Source organism: Canis lupus, chromosome X, assembly GCF_011100685.1.
Source record: "Canis lupus familiaris isolate Mischka breed German Shepherd chromosome X, alternate assembly UU_Cfam_GSD_1.0, whole genome shotgun sequence".
NCBI lineage: Eukaryota > Metazoa > Chordata > Mammalia > Carnivora > Canidae > Canis > Canis lupus.
Genome location: NC_049260.1, coordinates 67,639,640 through 67,650,711, shown reverse-complemented (window position 1 = coordinate 67,650,711; position 11,072 = coordinate 67,639,640). Strand labels below are relative to the sequence as shown.

Genomic DNA, 11,072 nt, shown 5'->3' with positions numbered 1-11,072 from the left:
TGAATTTAAATTAAAAAATAAACTGCCCTTTATAATGGAAATAAAAATATAAAATAACAATACATGATTACTATTATTTTAATTTTTTACATACACATACACTCTTAAGAGTCAGATATGTCCTGTAAATCAGCTTTTGAAATCTGGCATGGTAATAAGCTAAGCAAATCACTATTGATTTTTTTCAAGTTCCAATTCATTTACAAATGACCTTTTTAAAAATAAAATATACCAATATTCAGCTATTGTAAACCCCATTTATGAAAACAATCTCCCAAGTAACATACATATGACAACCCATTTCCAATAATATCCCCAAAGGTTTCAAAAAAAGGAATTAAAATTCTATTTTTCTTGGTCTATTTTAAGAGCTATTGCTTAGATTTTTGTTTTATGTTGTCGCCTGTTTGTCTTTAATCTGTAAGGAACACCTGTGTTTCTTAGAAGATACTGCAAATCAATTTGCAAATATGTGGAAGAGAATAGTATGGTGGGTAATATCCAGCATAACTTCCTAAAGATCAAGACTTGTCAGATGAATCTTATCTCCTCTGTGACAGTATGACAGCCTGAGGATAGAGGGGAAGCAATAGATGTAATTTATTTTGACTTTATCAAGATTTTGTGACCAGTCTAAACAATTGGCTCATCAATAATGTGTGAAAACCCAGGCAGGTCACATGGCTAGTTAGAGTACCCAGAAGGCAGGAGAGGAGCACTCAAAGAGTGGTCACTCATGAATTAGTATCAGTTTTGGGCAATGATACAAAATATCTCCTAGATCCCAAGGGTGGTCCAACATTTTTGTCAGTGTCCTGAACACAAACATAGGACATTTTGATCAAGTGACACTAGAATAAAACTTCTGACAATGGGTTCAGAATCTGAAGTGACATTGCTAAATGGAAGACACAATAAATATATGGTATGGAATTTCAGAGCACTGGATTCAGGAGAGTACCTATAACATAAAAACAATACAGATAATGGAAACAGAAAGATGATCAAGTATCATGGAAATTAAGATTAGAATTCAAAAACAATAATTATTATCTCAAACTCCTTCATTGTCACTTAGGCACAAAAATAGAAGAGGGCTTGTTCAAATCACAGAACAAAACTGTAGCAGAAATACATATTCAGAATTAATGTACAAAAACACAAAAATGCTTAAAGAGCATAACATGTAAGAATTAAGACAGTAGATCCAACACTGGCTAGATTCTTCCTCAGAGGTGGAATTCTGCCCTTTGATCTAATTAATGGTCTAGTTGGGGGCAGGAGGAAAGAGAAGTATTAAGAATAATGACAAAGTATGATTATACCCTGCCAAAAAAAAAGTTCTAAAAGATCACATCATTTCAAATTATTCATTGTTAAAAAGAGATAATGATTAGGCTTAATTTGAAGGTGTTTTTATACAGACTGCCTTAACACTGACAGAACAAGTTCTTAATCCACTACCTGAGTTATTAAGAGTAGACATAATAAATAATCCTCCATTAGTCAGAGTTGCTTATTCCTGGAATAAGTTTTTAGAAGGGTTTTAAAAAATACAATTGGTTCTGGAGACATCTGGCTAGCTTATTTAGTAAAGCATGTGACTCTTAATCTTGGGGATTGTGAGTCCTAGACCCACGTTGAGTGTAGAGACTCTTAACTAATAGAAAACAAACTGAGGGTTGCTGGAGAGAAGGTGGATGGGGAGATTGGGTAAGGGAGTGATGGGCATTAAGGACAGCAAGTGGTGTGATGAGCACTGGGTGTTACAAGCAACTGATGAATTATTGAACTCTACATCTGAAACTAATGATGTATGTTGGCTAATTGAATTTAAATTTAAATAATGGGAAAACAAACAAATAAGAAACAATGGGTCCTCTGGCTTGTATTCCTTTTACTGGGCCATAGGCATCAAAGTAAGATTGATAAAGTACCCAAAGTTTACAATTCTATGAGAAAAGCCATCTAAAACCAGTTCTTGGTATCAGGATCTAATAACAAACATGCTTCACTTGACTTTCTAGAACCATCTTGCTCCGTATCTAAAGAGGTGTTTGGATAACATAGAAAATGAAGGTAACTTCGGGATTTTCTAATTCAACTTTGCAAGTTAATCCACCATATATACTTTGACTCTTTCCACTATAAAATATGTTCCCTAAAAGGTAAAATATTCAACATCTGCTCAGAACCTAAACCAACACAAAAGTCAGAATAATCGGGCAACCCCGGTGGCTCAGCGGTTTAGTGTCGCCTACAGCTCAGGGCGTGATCCTGGAGACTTGGGATCGAGTCCCACGGCAGGCTCCCTGCATGGAGCCTGCTTCTCCCTCTCCCTGTGTCTCTGCCTCTCTCTCTCTCTCCTCTCTGTGTATTCTCATGAATAAATAAATAAAATCTTTAAAAAAAAAGAATAATCAGGGACTTAGAGGATAAAGATTTACATGATTATCATCTTGGATTTTCCAGAGGAAGTGAAGTCACTGTGCACATTTCTTCCTGAAATAAGCAATGTAATTGAAAAATACTCTGCTTATTTCTACTTCCATTTATTTCTAAATGGGCAACACTCAACGTCTTTGTTATGGAAAAAAATGACCTGCTGCTGTATAACTATATTTCTGATTTGACAGCTACAATTATAATCATTCAGGCATCTATTTCCCACCAACTCTCCACAGCCATAACCTTTAGTGATTAATTATAAAGCTCTAGGAGCAATAATACACAGACTAATTTCCTAAAACAATAAAAGACAGAATTTCTCATTTGGAGCTAAATGAAACACGAACAGGTTGTTATTCATGCTGAAATCTTGATGCAGAGTCATGGTGCAGCCATTAGAGAAGCTATTAAACAAAATCTCAAATCAAAGAAAGTATAGGTCTGTCTTCAGAAGAGAAACTACTGCTTTTGCCTAAGATTTTTCTAACACCTAGGCTTTTTTTTCCTTTTTATGTCTCATCTTATTAATTTTATTATCACTGCTCCCTTTTTCTTTTCCTTCTCTTACAGAGTCATCTAAAAATACCAATTTTAACCAAACAGGAGATATAAGAATTCACAGAAGGGAAATTCCTATTCACTCACATTCAAACATCTCAACTAAATACAGGCTTTTTGTCCTGCTTATTTCAAGATACATCAATAGATTTGGAAATTACCTTGGGTCTTGGAATATGTTTTCTGTGAATACCTAGTTGTGCTTTGAAGAGCATAATATGCAATGACTGATCTCATATCCATTTGGAAAATGTTACATTTCTGTATGAAGAAGATGATATTTCACTCCACATTTTGATAAAACCTATCACAAATAAATAAAAGCCAAGAATTCCACAATTAAATGGCTGTAGTCAAGCAGTCAATGGGAGGATTGGAATTAGAAGTTATGAGAAATGTGCAGAGAAAATAAATTATGACTTATTAAAATAACTAGATAACACCAACACAGCATTTTAATTGAATATTGAATATTTTTACAGCTGCCATACTTTGCTTTCTGGGGATTTAGCAGCTAATATCAATGATGAAATTGGATAGCAAGCTTGCCACAATATGGCATTTTAAAAAAATAGCATGTTTTTTTATTTGATCCTTTCAGAAGGATCTTCTGAAATTAGAAAAGAAAAAAAACTTCCCCCTTTTTTGAGTCTTCTGGTTATATGGGTCACTGTGAAAATGGTTCTTCAGTGCCAAAAATCTTTTTCTAAAATAAAATATTCACATGAATACAGATAAATGGGAAGAGAGATTATTTACTTTTGTTTAAAAATTTACCTTATAATAACAAATGCTGCCCATTAGGGAAAAATAAGAAAGATTCAGTCAGATTTAATTGAGAGCCAAAATCATACTTAAAAAATGAAAGTTCTAAATCATTTTCAATCATTTTCATTATTTGCAGGTCTAGCATAGTTTAAGGCTTCATTAATTGGATCCAATTTCAGAACTTCAAACATTTCTTTTCTATAACACACTTAATTTAGGAGAAAGAATATATTATCAAAAAGAAAACTCATCAGAGATATAATCAAAATAGTAATGTCTACAGTAGATCCTGAGGTCAGGTCAAGTCTGACCTGAGACCTAGTATTTACATTGTAAATAGAACTTTGGATGGGCCAAATTAAGGACAGTTTCCTGTCACACTACATCATCTGTAGTGTGAAGGTGTGGCACTTAATTATTTCAAACCACTTAGTACTCTAAAATTTAATTTTAAAAAATACTTGCCAGTAGATTGTAAATAACATGTGCTTTATAGTTAATCTAGGAATGTAATTAATCCAAAATTTCCAGTTATTAAACATAATATTTCCTCAAGCCAAATCCTCAACTCTCACCCAATTCCTAGAGACAGGCTGAGAGTTCTGAGAACCACTATTGTAAAATGACTGCCTTGGGGAATTTATTGTAAAATCTCCTTACATCATTCAAGGCCATCCATTTTTCTCATTTTTACTTTCAGATCCTTCAAAGACCACTTCTAATGTCACACACTACTCTTGGATTTTCTTTCTGAATCTGTTATTCATAAAGAATTTCCCTTTTCTCTATTTTCACATAGTACTTTGTACGTCTCATTGCTTTTAATACATTCCATTGACTATATACATTGATTCATTTTTATATTTATTTTCCTAGATCATAAGCATTTGAAAGCCAGTCATTTTTGTCTTTTCTCCCCATTGTATTAACATATTGACTTTTTATTATTGGAACGTTATACATTATGGATTAAAACTGAATTTAGTAAAGAATTATATTCAAGAATAATCTCTTATAGGGAGTCTTATTAATGGTCATTATCCACACTGTTCATTTCACTCACATACTGGATTCTTATGACATGTCTATCATTTACAAGTCACGTCAAAGACATCACTGGAATTATGTGCAACTGAAGCTGAAGATAACCACCATAGATCATAATCTAATGCTCAGCATCTAGGTCACCACACAAATCACATAAAACATTCAATATGCTCTCCTTATATAATACTTCACAACCCACTTGATTGAATATTATTACTGCATTGACTGATTTTTCTTGCCCTAATTGGATCCAGTACTTATCTCATGAATAGAGCCTTAGTGATTCTCTAATATCTAGCTTACCTTTGGTTTGAATGTCTGATTTTCCATTTCTACTTGAACCACAAAAATTCAGGAAGACCATGCCCAGTAACATTAATCAGATCCTAAATGCTGCAAATTGATATCTCCCTTGTTGATACATACCTGCTTCCTTCACTTCTTGGAAGACACTAAAGTAAATCAAAAGTTTATAACCATGGAAATCAAAAGGAAAAATCAATCATAGCATTTGATCTCAAACAAATTAAATAACATCACCAATTTACATCCTGAGACAGATACCCAAAGAGTTTCAAAGACACACTAGTCCTTGGATTATCAAAAACAATTTCAGATCCAAAATTCTTGATATGAATTTCCATTTGAAATGATCACCTGTGAAACTGTAGCTTATTATTTTTCAGTGAGTAGAGATTTCATTTATGCAGACTTTTCTCACATATATTGAATTATAATTGATAAATACAATTATATATATTTAATATTATATATTTATCATATTAATAAATATATCTAGTAATACTTTAAGATTTGATAATTTGATGTACATATACATTTTGAAATCATGAAATAATTTATAATCAAGTGAATGAATATGTCTGTCACCTCACACATAATTAGCATTTTCTTTGTTTTGTGGTGAAACACTTAAGATCTTAGCAAATTTCAATTTTGTAATCAGTATTGATTACAGTTAACAATCAGTATTGTTAACTATAGTCACATTGTTGTACATCAGATCTCAAAAAGTTTATCTTGCATAACTGAAGCATTGTATACTTTGACCAACATCTCCCCATTTCCCCACCCTGCCACCCTTTGTAAGCACTATTTTCTGCTTCCATGAGTTCACTATTTTGGAATCCACATGTGAGCAAGATCATGTTGTACCTGCCTTTCTGCCTATAGTTTTATCACTTTGTATGACATCCTCCAAGTTCATTTATTGGAAATGGAAGGATTTGCATTTTTATGGCTCAATAATATTCCAGTATATATCACATTTTTCTCTATTGATTCATCTTTAGAAAGACATTTAAAATGCTTTCACACCTTAGCTATTATGAACAATACCACAGTGTACACAGGAATGAAGATGTCATTTTGAGGTCTTGATTTCATTTTCTTTGGATACATACCCAGTAGTGACATTGTTAGATCATAAGGTAGTTTTATTTTGAATTTTTTAAACAAACACTATACTCTTTCCCACAATGGTTTTACCAATTTACATTACCAACAATGTGTAGGAGTTCCCTCTCTCCACGACCTTGTCAATACTTATCATCTTTTTTTTTCTAATAATAGCAATTCTAACAGGTGTGAGATGATATGTTGTGGTTTTGATTTGCATTTCTGTGATGATTAGTGAAGTAGGGCATCATTTAAAATACCCGTTGGTGATTGTATGTCTTCATTTGAGAAATGGCTATTCAGGTTCATTGCCCATTTGTCAACTGGATTGTTTGGGGTTTCTTTTAGCTATTGAATTGAGTTCCTTATATATTTTGAATTTTAGCCCCTAATTAGATATATAATTTACAAATATTTTCTCCCATCCCATAGGTTGCATTTTTACTCTGTTAATTATTTCCTCTGCTATATAGAAGATTTAGAGGTTTAGGAAATCCCATTTGTCTATTTTTATTTTTGTTGCTTGTGTTTTTGGTATCATAACCAAAAAAGTCATTGCCCCGATCAATGTCAAGAAGCTTTTTTTCTTATATTTTCTTCTAGTTGTTTTATTTTTTTCAGGTCTTACATTTTAGTCTTCATCCATTTTGAGTTGATTTTTGTATATCATGTGAAATAATGGTTCAATTTCATGATTTTTCATATGGATAACTCATTTTACCAGCATATTTATTGGAGATTATCCTCTCCCCATTTTGTGTTCGCAGAACTTCTGCTAAAGGTCAGTTTATTGTAAATACATAGATTGATTTCTGTGCTCTTATGCTCCATTGGTCTATGGGTCTGATTTTATGCCAGTACCACACTTTTTGATTCTGAAAGATTTATATTATATTTTAAAATCAAGCACTGTGCTGCCACTAGCTTTCTTCTTCTTTCTCAACCATACTTTGGATATTCTGGATATTTTGTGGTTATATAAAAATTTTAGAATTTCTTGTTTTATTTTCATGAAAAATGCCATGGAATTTTGATAAGAATCAAAATTGAGGGGATCCCCGGGTGGCGCAGCGGTTTAGCGCCTGCCTTTGGCCCAGGGCGCGATCCTGGAAACCCGGGATCGAATCCCACATCGGGCTCCCGGTGCATGGAGCCTGCTTCTCCCTCTGCCTATGTCTCTGCCTCTCTCTCTCTCTCTCTGTGTGTGACTATCATAAATAATAAATAAAAAATTTAAAAATAGAATCAAAATTGATTTTGTAGATCACATTGGGCAATATGGACTTTTTAACAATATTTTCCGATATATGACTATGAGATATTTTCCCATTTATCTGTGTCCTATTTAATTTTCTTCACTAATATTTTGTAATTTTACTTTCTCTTTCATTAAGTATATTCCTAAATATTTAATACTTTCTGTTGCTATTATAGATGAAATTGTTCCTTTTTGGTATATTTTTATTGGATTTCAATTTGCCAACATATAACAAACACCCAGTGATCATCCCATCACATGCTTTCCTCAGTGCCCATCACCCAGTTACCCCATCCTCCCCTACCACCTCCCCTTTGTAATCCTTTGTTTGTTTCCCAGAGTTGGGAGTCTCTCATGGTTTGTCTCCCTCTCTAATTTTTCCCACTCAGTTCCCCACCTTTCCTTTATAATCCCTTTCACTGTTTCTTATATTCCACATATGAGTGAAATCATATGATGATTGTCCTTTTCCAGAGTGCCTGTACCAGTTTGCATTCCTTCCACAGTTTGGCTATTGTGGACATTGCTGCTATAAACATCGGGGTGCAGGTGTCCAGGCGTTTCATTGCATCTGAATCCTTGGGGTAAATCCCCAACAGTGCAATTGCTGGGTCATAGGGAAGATCTATTTTTAACTCTTTGAGGAACCTCCACACAGTTTTCCAGAGTGGCTGCACCAGTTCACATTCCCACCAACAGTGTAAGAGGGTTCCCCCTTCTCCACATCTCCTCCAATATTTGTTGTTTCCTGTCTTGTTAACTTTCACCATTCTCACTGGTGTGAGGTGGTATCTCATTGTGATTTTGATTTGTATTTCCCTGATAGCAAGTGTTGTGGAGCATTTTCTCATGAGCTTGTTGGCTGTGTGTATGTATCTTTGGGGAAATTTCTGTTCATGTCTTATAGATTCTTTCATGGTAATATTATGGTTAGAAAAGACACATGATATAACTTTGATTTTTTTAATTTGTTGAGACTTGTTTTGTGGCCTATTATATGATCTATTCTGGAGAATGTTCTCTGTGCACTTGAAAATAATGTGCATTCTTCTGTTTTAGAATGGAATGTTCAGTCCAGCTGTGGGATAAGATGGAAGCATTGATTTTGGAACCTTCCCTGTATACTCCAAAGCCATTCTGATTCTGGAAAATGATGGAGATCAAGTTTTTGCCACATTCTACCTACACCATTTTCAAGGAGCAAAAGGCCTTTGAGAAGAACATTTTCAACAAGACCCGTCAGACTGACAGCGAAATCATCCTCTTGGAAGGCCTGACAGTAATATACAAAAGCAGTATCAATTTTTATTTCTATGTGATTGGCAGCTTCTATGAATATGAGCTGATGCTCATGGCTGTTATGAATTGCCCCTTGAGTAATTGAGCCAGATGCTGAGCTAAAATGTAGAAAAGCAAGCTCTGCTGGAGAACTTAGAGGGGCTCTTCTTGGCTGTGGATGAAATCATAGATGGAAGGGTGATCGTAGAGAGTGATTCCCAGCAAGTGGTACACCGGATGGCAGTAAGGGTTGAAGATGTCCCCCTTACAGAGCAGACCATGTCTCAGGTGCTTCAATCAGCCAAAGAATAGATCAAGTGGTCACTCCTTTAGTGAAAACCTCACTGTTCCTGGCTCCTTACCTCTTCAAAAAATCCACATGTTGTTATGACTTCTCATCCAGTCCCCCAACTTATGCTCTCAGGATCATCTCAGGGATCATAAGGGATCCTTAAATCTCCATTCTGTCTGTGATTGTTCCTCCAAGTCCCCATGTATGCTTTCTATTCTATCTCACTTTATCTACTCTCAGTCTGAGAGTAAAGCTCCCAGCAGATTCAAATATAGGGTAGGGGAAGCACCCTTTTCCTTTTTACACTGGATTATACTCTCATGCTCTCCTACCCCTCACATTTTCTTCTCAACTCATGTTGCTGCAGTTACACTTGAGATTAAAGCAGGAGAAAAAAATGTGCTGAGTGTTTTCCTCCCTTTGCCTTTACTGGCCCTTCATCACAACAGCCCATATGTTAGCAAGGGGAGGGAGAGAGAGAATTCTTTTCTATAGGATGAGTAGGGGTGGCATATCCAATCTCAGCCACAGCCCCACTTGCAGCCTCAGCATCTCCTCCCATTCCTTCTTACTGCCCTGTCCTCCAGCCTTGGAAAAAAGATCGGAAATAGCTCATGGGCAGGGGACAGAGTAGAAGCAGGATTTACATTTTGTTGGATAGGGCTTATAAGACTTTGTATTTCAGTCACAGCTGCATTCTTTACCCTGAATCTGCCTTAAAGCTTCAAAACCACTATGGTTTGTGAGTGTTCATTGTGTGAGTGTCTGTCTCCTGGTCCACTACCTTGACTCTCCACCTTCACTACCCATAAGATCTTTGCCTGGCTTGTCCTTATTGTGCCCGGAGCAAAGCCAGTCCATGAACTAAAACTCCATTTTAGTCTTGAGAAGAAGTTTTTGCTCAGAACTGGGGAGGAGGTGGGACTTACGAATGGGTCCTCTGGGCTCTGTCTACTTTGTTCCCCCACATGCATTTCACTCCTCTGTCTTGGGTCTGCAATCTCTGCCACTTAACCTTGTCTTCTCTCTGCCTTAGTCTTACATCCAGGTAGCAGATCTGGGCTCTTTTCTTCCTTAGGTCACTGAGAGAAATGCCTTTCTTCAGAAAACCTTTGGGATTTGGATTTCCCCAGTAAGATGGAGGATGTAACACCCACTCTTGAGTCTAATCTTTCCTCTTGACCCAAAACTTCCCACAAAAATATCTCAAAAAGACATTCTTGAGACTTAAGCCTTCCATCCCACCCACTGCCAGTTCTCCAAGACAGAAGTGGGGCGAATAACTGGGCATATTTGAGGGGGCATTTTTTGTCAGATTTATAGAGTCAAGAGATAGCCACATTCATAGACTGCTCTGTGCAAAGAGGAATAAACTAGATTTCTTTGTCCAAAAAATAAAATAAAATAAAATAAAATAAAATAAAATAAAATAAAATAAAATAAATAAAATAAAATAAATAAAATAAAATAAATAAAATAAAATAAAAAATAAAAGAAAATGGAATGGAATATTCTGAATATATTTATTAAATCCACCTGGTCTAGTGTGTCATTCAAAGCCACTGTTTCTTGTTGGTTTTCTGTTTGGATAATCTGTCCATTGATGTAAGTGGGGTGCTAAAGTCCCCTACTATGATTGTGTTACTATCAAATTAGTTCCTTTACATTTGTTGTTATGTATTTGGGTTTTATGTATTTGGGTACTCCCATGTTGGAAGCATAAAAATTTATAATTGTTATATTTTCTTGGATTGTTCCCTTTATTATTATATAGTGCCCTTCCCTGTCTCTTGTTATAGTCTTTGTTTTAAATTATAGTTTATCCAATATAAGTATTCCAGATTCCTTTTGACATCTATTTGCATGATAAATGCTTCTCCATCCTTTCAATCTGCAGGTGTCTTTAGGTCTGAAATGAGGCTCTTCTAGGTGTCATATAGATAGGTCATTTTTATATCCATTCCATCACTCTTTGTGTTTTGATAGGAACATTTGATCAATTTAAAT

At 35.1% G+C, this 11,072-nt stretch overlaps 1 pseudogene; it reads left to right on the top strand.

Moving 5' to 3' along the window:
• The first annotated feature begins 8,585 nt into the window (after window positions 1–8,585).
• On the top strand, window positions 8,586–9,106 carry LOC100682980 (annotated as a pseudogene).
• The last annotated feature ends 1,966 nt before the right edge of the window (window positions 9,107–11,072 follow it).